This window comes from Schistocerca nitens, chromosome 9 (genome assembly GCF_023898315.1).
Source record: "Schistocerca nitens isolate TAMUIC-IGC-003100 chromosome 9, iqSchNite1.1, whole genome shotgun sequence".
Classification (NCBI taxonomy): domain Eukaryota; kingdom Metazoa; phylum Arthropoda; class Insecta; order Orthoptera; family Acrididae; genus Schistocerca; species Schistocerca nitens.
The window spans coordinates 363200228-363218523 of NC_064622.1; the positions used below are offsets into that span (position 1 = coordinate 363200228).

The 18296-nt window shown below is 43.9% G+C and overlaps 1 protein-coding gene and 1 pseudogene across 1 annotated transcript in view; one reads left to right on the forward strand and one right to left on the reverse strand.

Annotated features, from left to right (window-relative positions):
* LOC126204242 (hemicentin-2-like) overlaps nt 1-18296 on the forward strand; it is a 308103-nt gene that overhangs the window by 65689 nt on the left and 224118 nt on the right. The gene's annotated exons all lie outside the window — the stretch shown is intronic.
* Nucleotides 193-310, reverse strand: LOC126204616 (5S ribosomal RNA; annotated as a pseudogene).

Consider the following 18296-nt stretch of genomic DNA (forward strand, 5'->3'; position numbering starts at 1 on the left):
CTTCAAGCCATAACTGGCCCATCGGGACCATCCGACCGACGTGTCATCCTCAGTGAGGATGCGGATCGGAGGGGCGTGTGGTCAGCACGCCGCTCACCCGGCAGTTATGATGGTTTTCTTTGACCGGAGCCGCTACTATTCGGTCGAGTAGCTCCTCAATTGGCATCACGAGGCTGAGTGCACCCCGAAAAATGGCAACAGTGCATGGCGGCTTGGATGGTCACCCATCCAAGTGTCGGCCACGTCCGACAGCGCTTACCTTCGGTGATCTGATGGGAACCGGTGGATCCACTGCGGCAAGGCCGTTGCCCCAAGAAGTATTAGATGTTAAAATGAATAAAACTGATGAATATATAGCTGAATGGAAGTTCGTTAACCCATTATAACTGTAATTACTGACGTCTTTGCTGACTTGCATTGTTGGTGTCGCAACGTTTTTAGTTGCATCTTCTGGTTCATCTCGGTATAAAAGTTATCAATACTGTTATTACAGAGAAAAAGTAATTACATAGTCGGAATTACGTGTGGATTGCATAATTTTTTGACAAATATGAAAATGGAATTGGATTGACCGGAGTATAAATCTGCTTAATCTTAAACGTAAAGCCATCTTACAAGGGCTTGTATTTCATAATTATTCTAAACATATACTGACGTGTTGCAGACTTACTTACATTGCTGTTACATATAGCTTTGTAGTTTACGGCTGACAAGGTGTAATGGTCGCAGCATCCTCAGCAATTACAGAAATTAAAATCGGCGTGACCACCTTCGGTGTATGTCGTACCGACAGAAATCCCTAAAAAAGTGATAAAGTTAACGTACTTTGAGGTACAAACTTACTTCTTATTACTGTTGTAACTTTTAAATGTTTCATCCAGATAACATGAGTGGGCCTGTAATAAAACCTCTGTTGCAAGATGGTGTCTATCACGGATAGTGACTTAGATCAGAATTAAAATCGCAACAACTTTACGTAGGCCTACTTTCAACATTTCTGTGACAGCATTAATTCACAGTATAATGTGTTTGTATCCGCATTTCGTACGAATAAACTGCTGGTCGCTTTAATTCTGGCGATTAGAATTCTCGAAAAATACTAACATATTACGCCTATTTTCTGAACTATGTCGACTTATTAGTACCAATACCCACAGGCAGAAAAATATGTACTTACCGTTTCCTTGGTAACCTTGACGCGCAGTTGTGTGTGACAAGAGCTGTGAAGGTTTCGCGTAGTTTGTTGTTCTTTGTAGTGTGACTTAGGGACAATGGTAGAACAAACTTGGATTCTGGAGGACGATGATTTCATTTTGTATCTAGGCATCCAGATTGTAAATTCCCTTGACATGTGTAAGTCGCTTAACGCGAATGCCAGGATAATTCCTTTGAAAGGGCTGCGGCAAATATCCTTCCTTCTCTCTCCACAGTCATAGCCTGTGGTCCTTCTCAAATGACCTTGTAACGGAATGTTTCAGTATGGTGGATACACGAAACTGAGTACCAACTTCCGTCACTCCGAAGTTAGCCAATAATCATGAAGCCAGCTGACAGTAAAGCAATTCGGTTTGTTTTGTTAGAATATTCCATTGCAGCCAGCAATGTTTGCACCATACATCCAGAAATATAAAAAATAAAATATCACACATTTAATCAGTGAAAAAACAATGGAATATGACACACTACAAAAAAAGTATTTTATATGATGAAAAGTATTTGCCAGCTCCCTAAAAATTATTTAGTTACTTCAGTGTACCCCACGAAAATTTGACCAACGCTCAATATACATCGCCAACTGTGTGCAAGCCACTAAATTCGTAAATGGTTTTATTTGTTCTGTGATTTCGCTTGAGAGTCTGATGGTAGATTTACAACTTACAAGAAGCCGTTGTAAGTCATCACGAGATATATGATTATTGACTCCTTCTCGTCATAAGTTGGTGAAGGATACGCGTTTGAAAAATTAAACTTACGGATAGATTACTGAGAGCGTGATTTTATTTTGTTGTAATTGTATCACCAAAAAGGAGTAGGCTACCTAATGATAATCAACAATGATATTCCATTTTCGTAATTTTATCATTCTGGCAGTTCCATAAATTTGAACGCTATATGAAATATTCAACAGCTAAATTTAGTTCCAGTTTAACCCCTTCAAAAATATAAACAAGTCCAGCAGAAAGAACCAAAATTATGATAAATAAATCAAATTCCTTTGCGATTCATGCATTATATAGAGTTCTCAAGTCTATTGTATTTCCATTTTTAAACCGTTAACAGTATATATTTTGTGGGTGGATTTATTTTCGCAAATTTTGGCAGCTATTTCACTTTAATTGTATGAATATTTATGAATTAGTTTGGCTGTTACAAAGGTAAATACAATTATTTATGGAAAACTAAAAAAATACTCTAAATCTGGGACGACCCCGTAATTATAACTTGGTATCTACTGCTTCTGTTTCTTTGTTTGTTTAATTTTTTAAAATTTGTTTAAAGAACTTTTAGAGAGTGGTTACTAGAACGCACGGAGTTTGACATCTACTGAAGGCAAATCGTTACATTGTGGTTATATTATCCGTCAGGAAAGGACAGATGCTGTTTTCTTGAAACAAAAGGTGTGGTGCTTTCTTTCTTGTGAGGTAGTCATACTTATTTCTTTTAAACATGCTGTTCACAGTAGTAGCTAAAAGCCGCTCCAACTGATCTACGATTGAGTTTACTGTATCTCCTGTGACAGGCGAGTAGCTGGACTAAATTCACACGCCCACTTCCCAGCTGTGCCGCTTTCGCTTTAACGGCAGTGCTTCACACTAGCGACAAGCTGTCAATAGATAGGAGCTCCGCCTCGCTACCATTGTGGAACTCTCAGGGTACACAGACTGTCGCTGATATCGGAGGGCGCCGTATTGCCCAGTTCAGCATCGACACCCACATTTTGTTCGCTAAAAGAGGACACTCACTGTCCACTGAACGGAACATCTCTCTCTGCCAATTATTAAGGAATATCCGGCAAAATTTGGACAGCTGTTTCGTAGGTGTCAGATTTTTAGATTTTTCTCGCTTTAACTGGTGGTATGTCGTGTAACGTCTTCTTATTACAATGTAGGAGCGTGGACGAGAGCATTCCACCAATGTATTTCTCTTGGCCTACGAAATCCTCCCTAAAAGTTTACCCTCATATTTCACCTCATAACTACTCAATTTGTCATTCTGTATGAGGTATGCTTTTCCAGGTGTGACGCATGCAAAGCAATATGGGTTCATTTAAGCAGTTATTTCGTTTATTACTTATAGATGCATGTATTGCTTGTTCGAGGGTCACTCTAAAAGCAATGCAGCATATTATTTTAAAACACCAGCATTGTTCTACAACTTTGCTTTTCACTGAGATCACAGAAAAAATCTTACTGCTCGTGTTCAGATTCAATTCGATCGTAGTAAAGTTTTGCAAGCAAATTACCTGGTGAAGGTGGACACGTCAGTACTAGGGACCTCCTGCACAGCTGTAGCTCGTGCACACCACAGATTCCTGACAATGTGCAGCGTGTTCACAGAGTATACACTTGTTGTAGCTGGGACTCACAGTCGTAACAATTTTTTTGAAGGACATCATCTTTACGCCAGTGACTGTTATAAGTTTTTATTGCACAGTCTGATTTTGACTGACAAGCGCACAGCAGTGACGAACTGCCAATCCAAGTGGAAGCATGAGAAGCGGTTATGTTTAGAATATTGAGACAGTTGAAGATAAAAAAGTTGGGCTGACGAATGCTCACAAAGAAACCTGCGGAGAGCTTTCGGGTCAGTACGAAAATTGTGGAGGTGACTACCTTGTGGGGTCTGTAATGGGAGGCGAGAAATGGCTGCATCACTTTGAAAATCAGAGAAAAAGCAGTCGGTGGAATGGTATCTCGAAAACTCGCCAAACAAGGAGAAATTCAAAACGGCGCCTTCAGCAGTAAAATGACGGCTTCGAACCGGATACGAAAAGGCAATCGACGTAATGGCATCTTGAAAAATCGCCATAGAAGAAGAACTCGGCCGATAGGTCGTGGATTTTAAACCAATGGGCGCTGCTGGAAGCCCGAGAGAAATTTTATCAGTATATATCGCCACGAAACTTTGAATTCGTATAATGAGTTACTTTCCTTAAGATTCATTCTATGAATCTGAGTCTGGCATCTGCCTTTCTCACTATTTTACGTCTGCCAGAGCCTGCACCATTCATCAGTTCCCTGCATGTTGTTCTGCAAATCGTTACTGCCCTTTGGCGTAGCTACTTTGACACATCCGCATCGTCTGTGAAAAGTCTTAGAGAGCATCCGACGCTTTCTACTAGATCATTTATATAGGTTGTAAACAGTAACGATCCTATAATACTTACTTGGAGTACTCCGGAAATTACCTTTACATCTGTCGATTTTGTTCCGTTAAGAGCCACGTGTTGAGTTCATTCTGGAAGGAAGTTTTGAATCCAGTCGCAATTCTGCTCAGATACTCGATAAACCAGTATTTTGTTTTCCTAAAAGGCAGTGCGGAATGGTGTAAAATACCTTCCGGAAGTTTAGGAACGCGGCATCAATATTAGCGCCACCGTCTACGGTGCTAACAAACAGAACTAGCTGATTTTCGAAAGTTTGCCGAATCCATGTTGATTTTTTATAGAGGAGATTTTCCTTCTCCAAGAATGTCACAATTTTTTAGCGTAAACCATATTCCATAATTCTACAACAGATTGGAATCAACGACAAAGGCCTATAATTGTGTGCAACTGTCCTACGGCCCTTCTTAAAAAGGGAAATGACTAGCGCTTTCTTCCAGTCGCTAGGTACCCTTTGTTGCTCAAGCGATCTACGATAAATTACTGCTGGTAGGGGAGCAAGTTCTTTCGCATAATCTTTGTAGAATCTTATAGGTAGCTCATCTGGTCCTGACGCCTTTCGACTACTAAGCGACTCTATTTAAGATTCCAGAGGCACTCAATTCTCTACAAGACTACTGTCGTGTACTTGAAACGAACTCCTAACTCAGCTCCAGTACGGCACATTTGTTCACTGAAAGGCGAAGAATGCTATTTTAGTAACAGATTTAGCAAACATTCCAAAATTCCTCCCAAAAAAAGTCTATGTCTCCCATCTGACTTCGTTGTCATTAATTTCTTAAATTCAGCCAGTTTCATAACGTCTCGTACTAGCATCCCGGATAGTTGAACTAGACGAAAGACTGCACGAATTTATCATTTCTGTATCTTTATTTTGCGTTTATCTACATTTTAGGAGAGCTTTCATTTGGTACAACTCCTGGAAATACTGCCAGAGATACTCTACATTTTTTGAAATGAAGTGACGACATTTTCTTCTAGATATTTTTAATGGGTCTCTCTGGATACACTGGAGCATAGAGTGGTATCAAAAGTATGAAAATAAAAGTGCATCATAGGGAAAGAACTGATTAATGGGAACGGATGGTGGTGTTTATCATTTTTCATTGATGGTTGCGACATAAATAGATTGCGCTCGTGATGAATTTTTCATTTATTGATTTTTTATGGAATTGTGAGAGTGCTGTCACAAAAGGTCCCCATGCTGGAGAAAATGAGTGGAATAAGTTCTGAGACGAAGTGACAGTGATATTTAGGTGGCCATAGGACGAGCATCCAGTGCGATCTGAAATGATACCGGGCCGCTCGAAAGGATGGGTATTTTGAAAGACAATTTGAAACGTCCCCTTAGAAAAATTATAAATGGCTGTGCTGAAACTGACACACAATATTTTTAGCGCAACGCAATCTGACTTTCAAAAATCCCTACAGAAGAATGGCCCTGACTAACAATAATCTATACCTTTCATCAATCACTTACCTCACAAAAATCTTCGTTACTCGAACTACTACAATACAGCAAGCGCCACTACTGCCAACTAAATAATAGATTCAAACTACTGAAGGCAAAAACTACTGATAGGCATAGTTAGCAAATGAAAGATTTTGAAAGAGAACAAACAATGTATTTACCTTAATAGTGTTCAAAAGTCATAATATGACAGTCTTACAAATTTACTGTCTCTGATGGACACACGTCCAGATCATCCGCTCTCAAAACTCCGCCATTTCTCTCCCCACATTCACCACTGCTGGCGGTTCACCTCCAACTGCGCAGGGCTACGCGCTGCTAACAGCCAAACTGCCCAAAACTACAATAGCAAATTCCAACAATGCAGACCAACCACAGCCTTTACACAGCACAGTCAGTGATTTTCATATGCCGGCCGCGGTGGTCTAGCGGTTCTAGGCGCTCTGTCAGGGACCGCGCGACTGCTACGGTCGCAGGTTCGAATCCTGCCTCGGGCATGGATGTATGTGATGTCTTTAGGTTAGTTAGGTTTAAGTAGTTCTAAGTGCTAGGGGACTGATGACCTCAGATGTTAAGTCCCATAGTAGTCAGAGCCATTTTTGATTTTCATATAGAGCGGTACGTGGCGTAACCAACATAAAAACTTAAAAAGCCTACTTACAAATTTAATCTTATTGAATTATTTGTGGTTGGGGCGTGACATAAGGAGTTGTTAAAATTGAATGATGTGTCTGTGCGGCGGATTGGAGTTTTGCCTTGGTACAGAGTTTGAAAGCTTCGGGAATATAAAATTCGTTGCCCTGCTTTCCTAACAAAAATAATTAGTTCGAAATGAGTTATTGCGGATCAACTTCCTGTCAGGGCTTTGACAATGCGATGAGCAACCCGTGAAAGAACACCCGAACTGCCGACAGCGAAAAATGTTGAGAGGCAAAATAAATAAATGAATTTGATTGTAAGGTTCTTTCGACCGAAACATCGACACGTGACCCAGACGCTACAAAGCGATCCTGGAAATTACAGAAGCGACATAGAGGCGGCAAAAGCACGGGGCTGGCGTACGGAGTACCACAGTGGCGAAAGAATCCTTAGACGGGAAATGTAACGGAGGCCCGTCAAAGGCATATTCAATAAATGTCGCTCGTCAGACGGCTGGCAGATCGTCTGCGAGCAGAAAGGGAACGGCTCTGCGACCCCACCCACTGAGAGCTTCTCGTTTCCTTTTGGTGAAGCCAGGCTGACAAGCAAGCGTATGGGACACGAGGGTGAGAACGGACATTTAGAAAACTTTAAAACCACTCGTGAAGCTCCCACACGTGCCCCACAGGACAGATTATGCCCTCTTTAATTAGGATTACCGTCCAGTTATACCTCCGAACAGCCGTTATCTTAGATTCAAGTGAAACCGAGAATAAGGCTGCGGATTTACCAAGCGCTCAGGAAGGAAAACTCTTGTCATAGTCTTTGTAAGCTTCTGCTCACCAATCACTTTTTTCGTCTTTCTCATCTGGACTCTGCGACGCAATTCTGAGAAGAAAACGTATTTGGGTAACACTGAAGGAGAATAATGGCCGTATCGGTGATTAACGTTTTACTGAACACACAAGGAAACACTTTAAAAAGTCTGTTAACAAGTCCACATCTGTTCTATCTTTGGGATGGACTAGAAACATGGTTTAAATATGTAATTCAAGCTATAGTACTTGTCATCTATCGACAGAGGAAGTACACATTAGATAGTTCTGTACCAGTGTCATGTAAAGTCGATTTGGAGCGTGATATGTTTTAAAACTGAATGGCAGTTAAAAGCTATTGCCTTAAACCAGACTAGAAACTTTGCCTTTCGTGGTCATTGCGCTCGCTGATCCAACTAGCCTTCTTTTAAGGGCCGGGCGCAGTGGCCGAGCGGTTCTAGGCGCTACAGTCCGGAACCGCGCGACCGCTACGGTCGCAGTTTCGAATCCTGCCTCGGGCATGGATATGTGTGATGTCCTTAGGTTAGTTAGGTTTAAGTAGTTCTAAGTTCTAAGTTCTAGGGGACTGATGACCACAGAGCCATTTGAACCTTCTTTTGAGGTATGTTTCATTGTGCTGAAATACAATAAGCTACAGTTCTCAGATGTGAATGTAAGGCTTAATTATGTATACTACATTGATGACGCATTTTTAAAAAAGCACTTACACCAATGCACATTTCGTATAAAGAGGAATATAATTTCTTAAAGAACAATATACACGCATTTTAATTTATATTTGCATAACATTTTTTTTGTTCCCTTTATACAGGCTGTAAGGGGTATAATCGCAGATATTTTTATATGCGGTGCCTGAGTATTGTGATGTGTTGGTTGTTTGCTCTCTGTGTCGAACACTCTTCCCATTAACACAAATTTTACTATCTGCTGATTCCTACACTGTCATACTGCACTACTGAGCGGGCCACGACTGTTAATATAGACTAACAGTTCTGCGTCTATACGTCCACACTTCAACAACTGACCTAAAGCCCAGTAGAATATATGCATTTATGGGCTGCCCCTGCCACATATACTTTGAGTCATTAGCCAACCTAAAAAGATACAAGTTTTAATGGCTATAATTATTAGTCTGCAAATGAAGTAAATACTGATGTAATGTTGTTCAGTACACCGTCGTCCATCGCCAATAGAAATATCTGTGCTTATACCCATTACATCCTGTACAGATACAGAAATGCTTTTAGATATAACCTGATCGTTTTAAACGGTAGAATTGTAACAGTTGCCACAAAATATATATAACCATTTTACGGAATGCGCCTCCCTACAGCTCCAAGTGACACTGTTTTTCATCATAATCATCAAGTAACAATAAACAGTGGTCGGACATTCTATTTATCATTCAGTTCATCTCTTTGATCACAAGGCCGTGCAGAAATGCTGTGTGAGCGTCTTCATGGTTGGAAAATCTGTGGTAGCCGAAAAGATGAAAAGCGCATTGTATAAGATGTGGATCTCCCGTTCTTCCCGGAGACAGTGTTCCAATGTTTTTATTTACACTCTGTGTTTTCATGATACGAAACTACCTGAGGTCAGTATATTAAACTGCTCAGGACGGAATTCTTCTGAGCCGGTTGGTGCTGTGCTAACAGCGGTTAATTTGGCTGAGATCTGTGCTTATTGACCAGAGATTATGATGAATGGTTTTCGTCTGGTCTAAGAAATGATGTAGGACGTCTACTCCGTTGGGAAATGATTAATCACGTTTTGTCCACATACCCATAAGAAAGGTTTCAACGGGAGGGAGCAGAGCTCGAGGGTTGCTCTTCAAAGTTATCTACGGCGTTAGAAATCACCGGTCATAACTGCAGACCCAGGGCAATACTGTCGTTCGTAATGTTTCCCCCTTTACAGAAAGTAAGCGGTCATCAAAACGGACTGATAATGCCAGTTGTAAAGAGGCCACATAAAAGACGCAACATGTCAGATACGGGTGCATTCGGAAACAAGGAGACCAAGGCATACAGTCTGTAAGCTTATCGCAGTATAGAAAACAAGTTGAGTCCAAAGGGAACGGGGAATTAGGCTAATATCTTTTAATGCAGGAAATTCTCAAACCACAAAATCACCAGAAGTAGTGGATTTTACTTCGTATTTATTGTTCCTCCGCTCCTCCACAAACACTAAATTTACTTGAATCTTATGCCGCATCGGTTACTGAACTACTACTGGACTAATATATCACACATAAGAAAGTTTAACATTTTGTTTTATACCAACAAACGTGGACGCAGGCGACGTGTATCTTCCCTACTCCGTGGTCACACGGGCCGTGCTCGCCCCACTCACTGACTATACACAACTTGTCTGTTTACATAAATTAGCTCAGCTGTCGTACGTTAACTGTTTCAGTCAAAGTCCCACACTCAGGGAATGAGCGGATGGGAGGCAAGATCCTAGTGGAGGTGGTTTGCAATTGCCTTCCTCCCACATGTTTCGAAGTATCAGGTGCGTACCTGTGTCGCATGGGGGCTGTAATGGCGCTTGTACAATGTAGATTTGGGTTTATATTGTAATGGATGAAGGAATAAGACATGGCGAAACCTAATGGCTGCGCATAGCCTACTTCACCTGAACAGCGTCAAGGGGCCTCTGACCTTAACATCCCCAACGCCGCAGACGGATCACCATCGGCAGCGTCACATAACTTCAAGAAACAACGAGGAGAGACTGCAATTTAATCCAGGACATTGGCGCAAAGACTGGTGGCAGTTGCAATGTAGAGAGGCAAAGCAGAGGTTCCAAAAGGAACTGCGAGAGGTGAGGACGCGAAGTTGGGAAAATTATGTGCTAAACCAGCTAGTCGTGGACCCATGGAGGCTCCCCTATAAGCTGGTAAGAGAGAAAATCTGCTCTCCTATGGAGTTATCGACAGTCAGGGACGGGGACAGGATGACGGAGTCTTGGCTGGAGACTGCGGAGGTTCTCCCCCGGTCCCTGCTGCCTGACGACAGTGCGGATTGGGAGACTGAAGGGCAACAGCAACTGCGAAATGAAGATCAAAACCTATAGAACAATGAGACGGCTGGGCCAGACGGCATTGTGGCGGAGGTGGTGCAGTTCCTGGCTCCCCAGCTGACTGCGCCACTTACTCATCTCTACAATGAGTGCCTAAGGCAAAAGATGTTTCCGAGAAAATAGAAATGGTTCAAATGGCTCTGAGCACTATGGGACTTAACTTCTTAGGTCATCAGTCCCCTAGAACTTAGAACTACTTAAACCTAACTAACCTAAGGACATCACGCACATCCATGCCCGAGGCAGGATTCGAACCTGCGACCGAAGCGGTCGCGCGGTTCCAGACTGTAGCACCTAGAACCGCTCGGCCACTTCGGCCGGCAGGAAATGGAAAACAGCAAATGTAGTCATAATAAAGAAAGGACCTGATAGAGACCCTGTAGAAATAAAGTCACATGCGCCGATTTGCTTGTTAGATCTGTTTGGATACTGGAGAAATTGCTGACTGACAGATTGGCAGCACACCGAGTGTTGTGCGGGATGAGCAGCGGGCAGTTCGGCTTCAGGCCAGGGCGGTCGGCATCTGATGCAATCGCCCTGGCGGCCGAGGTCTGTGGCTCGACTCCGCACAAGTACGTGGTTGGCATCATGGTGGATATCAGTGGCGCCTTCGACAGCCTGTGGTGACCTTCGCTCTTCTCCTACTTGCGGGGGAAAGAGTGTCCAGGGCCACTATATGGTTGCCTGAGGAGCTATTGTAAGGGTCGGGAGGTCTGGCTATCATCCCCTAGCGAGAGAGTTGGAAAAGCAATCACTAAAGGATGCCCCCAAGGATCCGTTTTAGGACCCCTCTTTTGGGACATCCACATGGAGCCACTACTAGACAGTTTACAACAAAGCGAAGAAGTGCTAGAGGTGATAGCCAACGTGGATGACCTCCTCCTGTTGGTCGGCAGCCGCAGCCGGGAAGACATAGAACCGAAAATTGAGAGAGCCATAGAGAAACTCCAACAATGGTGTCACATGACTAAAATGACAATCTCACCCAGCAAATCCACATACCTGCTGTTAAATGGACATCTAATTAGAAATCCCACTGTCAGAATGAACGGCTCACCAGTTCTCCGGCGACGTGAGACACGCTACCTCGTGATGACTGGGTGTTGTGTGAAGTCCTTAGGTTAGTTAGGTTTAAGTGGTTCTAAGTTCTAGGGGACTGATGACCATAGATGTTAAGTCCCATAGTGCTCAGAGCCATTTGAACCATTTGAACACGCTACCTAGGAGTAATCATTGATGAGAGGTGGAACTTCGGGAAACACATTGATACTGTAACTCAGAGAGCTCTGCAGATATTAAACAATCTCATCTCGATAGGACGCAAAAGATTACATCTTCCCCCCCCCCTCCCCCCGCCCCTTATTAAACTTTACCATCAGAGCATCTTACGCTCAATAGTGGGTTATGGCTCCGGAGTCTGGGCGCACAGGTTCACGAGGGTTGTGCCCGCCTTGACAGTGAGAAGGGTCCAGAGAAGTGTGATACTGAGATCTGTGGGGGCCAGCAGAACATCTCCATGGGGGCCCCTATTAGGCATAATGGGGCTCTGCCCACTGGACATCAAAATAAGGGAACAAGCGGCTTGGTACTGGGCAAAAAAGGGGACTTATGAGAAAATTGTAGACATCATGGGTGTGAGGGTGGAGGACAAAAGGGAAGTAAGGAAAAGAGGGGAGGAACTTTGGCAGGGGTCTTGGGAGGTAGAAGAAACTGGACGTAGAACTTTCCAGTTCATACCAGATGTGAGGGAGCGCTTGGACATGAAATACTTTGAGCCAACACGAGGACTGATCCATTTTCTCACTGGTCATGGACCCTACCCGGTATACTTATGTCGATTTGGGAAGAGGGCTACACCCGCGTGTGACTGTGGCGTGTCTGAGGGTACTCCCGACCATGTGGTTTACGAGTGCCCCCTCTTCATTGATGTTGAGACTACATTTCGAGACAGACTTCCAAACCATGACACATATCAACTGCTTAGACGAAAGGACACTTCCTAACTGCTAATACATTGGCTAACGAGGTATCACGGAAAGTTTTAACAGAATACTTGAGGGGCATGTACTAAATAACTGAGACAACCAAAACCGATTGCGTCCAGAGCCCTATTCCCGTACCGCCTGTGCGTGGACTGGCCGACTTTCCATCATAGATGGAATCCGCCACGTGCAGGATTAGGGGGAGTGGGGTCAATGCTACCGATAAGGAAATGCACCGGATATGACGTAGAATAAGTTAGTTTGTAGGAGTTAGTTTAGGAAAATTAGGGAACTGCAGCGAATCAACATCGTGGCCTGCCCAGTGCCAGCGGCACGCTCTTCGGGTTTACCTCGAAGAGCAAGGCTATCAGAGTAGGTTTATATCTCACTGGCACAAATGTGACGCTGCACGCGATAGAAACTAGTTATAAGAAATAGATATAAGTCCTAGGTATTATATATTAAATGCCCATTGAATGTAATACCAGCTGTAGCTCACTTGAAAATTGTAATTACCTGCAACATAATTGTATAATTATTATGAACGACTAATCAGATAAGGAAGTGAGTTAACATTGTATAATTATTATGGTTTGTAATAAAGATTTTTTTTAAAAAAAAGACTGGTGATCAGGTACTGTAGGTCACAAGCTCCGCTCCCCCTTTCACCCAAATACTGGCAGTGTGAGTTTTCGAGCACTAGGATTCGAGCTGGCGTGAGGTAGCGTTTTCAGCTATGAAGATGAGTGTATTAACTATTACGTTCAAACGTTTCAAGTTTAACTCATAACATCTACTGTATTACATAACGCCATTACACGACAGCGGTTTCCTCAAAGGTTTTCTCTGAGCAACATTTTAGTGACCCTAGACATGGTATCTTAATTTACTAAAGTTTAAAACTGACACAACTGTATACAAGACGGAAACCGGGAATATTTTCATTATCAACACTTCGCTGTGCGTAGGCTTTCGAGTTGTGACGTATATACCACTGTCAAAAGCACTGAAACAATTCCGTGTTCGATACAAGAGTTCTTTTTTGATGCTATTTTGTCTGCTTGCGTGACTCTGTCGCTACTTATTTATTCAAAACACCTCTGATTAACCTACTATGGCAGAGTGGATCCTGTTCTCCGCCTATACAGGGGGATTTTTCTACCGTGTACAAACTCTATTGATTGATCGGTGAGAGGATACGGAACAAGAAAAGATCTGATGAGCTTATGACCGGAAATGCACGGTTTCCATGAAAGAGACCATTTATTTAAACTTAGATTGTTACATACATTGCGGTCTAATACGCGCTGTGCCATGCAGCCACAGTTACAGTATATGTTGAAAATGGTTTCCATGTGCCTCAACACATGCGTGAATGAGCCGTAGGCCCGTAGCACATTCCGCCTGACATGTTCACATCGGCCGGGTTGCACCCGAACAGTGTCGAAGGCGGCGTTGGTACCCTGGTCCAGTGTGTCTACATCTCGCATGGGCTCTACATACACGATACTTTTGAGATGGCCCCATAACCAGAAATCGCACAGGTTGATCCGGTGAACGAGCAGGCCATGCAATTGGATTACGTCGTCCGATCCATCGTTGAGGGAAGCCACGATTGGGATGCGTCCGGACGTTATGGGTGAAGTGAGGGTGAGCACCATTGCATAGCAGCCATATAACCGTTCGATTAATCAGTGGCACTTCTTCCAGCAGGCGATGCAAAGTCACCTGCAAAAAACGCCGATAGTTCGGGCCTGTTAGGCGACGTGAAAGAAAGACTGGCCCCAAAATGTAATCACCAATTATCCTGGCCCACACATTCCGGTTGCACCGATGGTGATGGTTCGCTGTCACCATAATATCATAATGCAGACTATCCTACAGATGACTGTTATGGAAGTTGAAGTTACCACTCCACATGCAGGATGGGTGACACAAATCCCGGAATCGAGGTTGCGTGGTGAAGAAGCAAGTGACAAAACTCCGCCTGATGTGGAAAGTCTGTCGCTAGTAAGCTCTGCACACGCTGTAAGTGATAAGGGTAGTAGCAACTGTAATTGAGAATGTTCCACAAGGTCGTGCGGGTTATTCTGCGTTGGCGAGCCAATTGCCTGGTAGTGACACGGCGGTCGCCTTCCACGGTGTTAATCGCATTTTCCTCCAACTCTTGTGTCTGAAGATTTCGGCTACGTCCCTCACTATGTGAGGGTTTGACGGAGGAGATAGAGAGGATCCAAAGAAGAGCGGCGCGTTTCGTCACAGGGTTATTTAGTAACCGTGACAGCGTTACGGAGATGTTTAGCAAACTCAAGTGGCAGAGTCTGCAAGAGAGGCGCTCTGCGTCGCGGTGTAGCTTGCTGTCCAGGTTTCGAGAGGGTGCGTTTCTTGATGAGGTATCGAATATATTGCTTCCCCCTACTTATACCTCCCGAGGAGATAACGAATGTAAAATTAGAGAGATTCGAACGCGCACGGAGGCTTTCAGACAGTCGTTCTTCCCGCGAACCATACGCGACTGGAACAGAAGAGGGAGGTAATGACAGTGACACGTACAGTGTCCTCCGCCACACACCATTGGGTGGCTTGCGGAGTATAAATGTAGATGTAGATGTAGATGTAGATGTCCTGCTTCGTGAAACGACCCTGTCTCGGACAAACACTGTTGACTGCTGTGATTATTGTCGGCGGGGAGAGATCTCCTGATACAACCTTGCTGCCCGCCACCCGTTTCCATTTGCCTTCCGTAAGTAAACACCATGTCGGCTAGCTCTCGATTCTGATATACAACAATTTTTGCAGAACGCTGCATCACATCCACTACAAGGTGAGTAAGCAAGGGAAGTGAATTGGACACATTACCAATTACTATGGAAGGAGAGGGCGCCAAGGCATGGCGTACGAGGAGCAGTACTACCCTCCAGGAGGAAACCATACGTATTGTAAATGTGGCTGCAACAAACTATGATGGAATAAATTGTATCTAGCATGGAAACCATGCATTTTCGGACATAAGTTCAGTAGACCATTTTTGTTCCGCATCCTCTCATCGTTCAATCCCTAGAGTTTGCACACGGTTAAAAAATCATCCTATATATTTCAAAGAAATTGGTGCTGGTTATCAGAAATCAAATGCAGTTGCCTCTGCATTAAATATCGACAAACTTTAATAATTAAACCACAGAGTCAGCGTTAACATGATTATTCCACTTATTCGCAACCTCACTTATTTTGCTTCTATAAGAATACGGAGGATGGAATAAAGTACTATTAACAATTCATTATTGTAATTCAGTTGTGTTTTATCATGCAGGCGACTAGTTTCGAACTATAAACTTCATTTTCAAGGCGGGCCTATTGAAGCTAAAATACAAAACATTACAAGAAAAATTAAAACTACACTACTGGCCATTAAAATTGCTACACCACGAAGATGACGTGCTACCGACGCGAAATTTAACCAACAGGAAGAAGATGCTGTGATATGCAAATGATTAGCTTTTCAGAGCATTCACACAAGGATGGCGCCCGTGGCGACACCTACAACGTGCTGACATGAGGAAAGTTTCCAACCGATTACTCATACACAGACAACAGTTGACTGGCGTTGCCTGGTGAAACGTTGTTGTGATGCCCCGTGTAAGGAGTTGAAAAGCGTACCATCACGTTTCCGACTCTGATAAACGTTCGATTGTAGCCTATCGCCATTGCGCTTTATCGTATCGCGACATTGCTGCTCGCGTTGGTCGAGATCCCCTGACTGTTAACAGAATATGGAATCGGTGGGTTCAGGAGGGTAGTACGAAACGGCGTGTCGGATCCCAACGGCCTCGTATCACTAGCAGTAGAGATGACTGGCATCTTATCCGCATGGCTGTAACGGATCGTGCAGCCACGTCTCGATCCCTGAGTCAACAAATGGTGACATTTGTAAGACAACAACGATCTGAACGAATAGTTCGACGACGTTTGCAAGCTCTGTTTGATTCAATGCCCAGACGTATCAAGGCCGTTAGTACGGCCAGAGTTGGTTATTCTGGGTACTGATTTCTCAAGATGTATGTATCATGGACTATCAGCTCGGAGACCATGGTTGCGGTTACCCTTGACACTGTATCACATAGAGGAGCGCCAGCGATGGTATACTCAACAACGAACCAGGGTGCACGAATGGCAAAACGTCATTTTTTTTTTCGGATGAATCCAGGTTCTGTTTACAGCATCATGATCGTCGCATCCGTGTTTGGTGACATCGTGGTGAACGCCATACTGGCGTATTACCCGGCGTGATGGTGTGGGGTGCCATTGGTTACACGTCTCGGTCACCTCTTGTTCGCACTGACGGCACTCTGAACAGTGGACGTTACATTTCAGATGTGTTACGACCCGTGGCTCTACCCTTCATTAGATCCCTGCGAAACCCTACATTTCAGCAGGATAATGCACGACCGCATGTTGCAGCTCCTGTACGGGCCTTTCTGGATACAGAAAATGTTCGACTGCTGCCCTGGCCAGCATATTCTCCAGGTCTCTCACCAACTGGAAACGTCTGGTCAATGGTGGTCGAGCAACTGGCTCATCACAATACGCCAGTCACTACTCTTGATGAACTGTGGTATCGTGTTGAAGCTGCATGGGCAGCTATACCTGTACACGTCATCCAAGCTCTGTTTGATTCAATGCCCAGACGTATCAAGGCCGTTAGTACGGCCAGAGTTGGTTATTCTGGGTACTGATTTCTCAAGATGTATGCACCCAAATTGCGTGAAAATGTAGTCACATGTCAGTTCTAGTATATTTGTCCAATGAATACCCGTTTATCATCTGCAATTCTTCTTTGTGTAGAAATTTTAATGGCCAGTAGTGTAGAAAACATAAAATTGCAATTCTCAAAATGTCCTGAATTACTCAGTGGATTGTAATATACCGACCTAACCATGCTTCGTTAGGCGACAGTCAATTTATTTCATGGCCGGGAGCACTGTCAATTGTCTTAGAACTGTTGCTCGACTGTACGTAGTACGCCATGCTGCAGAATGTGTTTCTATCTTCCTGTTTTTAACGTTCTCGTAAGTGCAATAAGGGACCAACTCCTAATCACGAAGAACACTCCCATACCGTAACACCACGTTGCCCGTCCTTGGCACTACACATATTGAGAAGTAATGTTCTTCACACATTTGCGTAACTCAGAACCATCCATCAAACTGCCACAAGGTGTAGAGTGTATCATCACTCCAAATCACTTGTTTCCAGTCATCCGCGGTTCAATGACGTGTCTCTGTAGATCACCTCAAGCGTCGCTTAGCATTGAATACAGAAGTGTGTTGCTTATGAGGAGTTGCTCGACCTCTGCAACACTTTATTTTAGCTGAATTCGAGCATTGGTTATTCCTGCACGATTTCTCTTCAGTCACATCACCAGCATCGACTTGGAGAGCTCAAGAACATTTGAAATGTCCCTGTGCTCTCTGACTTTCTCACTCAGTACCAGTCGCGACCATAGGTCAAACGCTATGGCTTCCCACACCATGACACCAGGTGTAACACAGCTGTGCCTCTCTCTTTTCCCACTTTCCCGTCATTCGTGCCGGAGGTGGCCACCCTAGGTGGTGGAGAACCACGAGTCATCGATGAACGCAGGAGTTTACGTTTCCAACTGATGACACTACTGCAAAAGCAGCTGTTTGTGTCGTGGTGTTGACGGCAGCCTACGCATGGAAATGTAATTCAATAATCTGGCTGTTGTAGCTACGCTCCGACTAATGGTGTGGGGAGATGCAGATTGTGGCAGGAGCGTCCGTTGGTTCTTACTGCACGGCAGGTGCAGGTACTGAGGCTTATTATGTGCTTGGTGTACATTACGGCGATCCCCCCTTGTGGTGCTCAGACATAGTCGGAAGCCT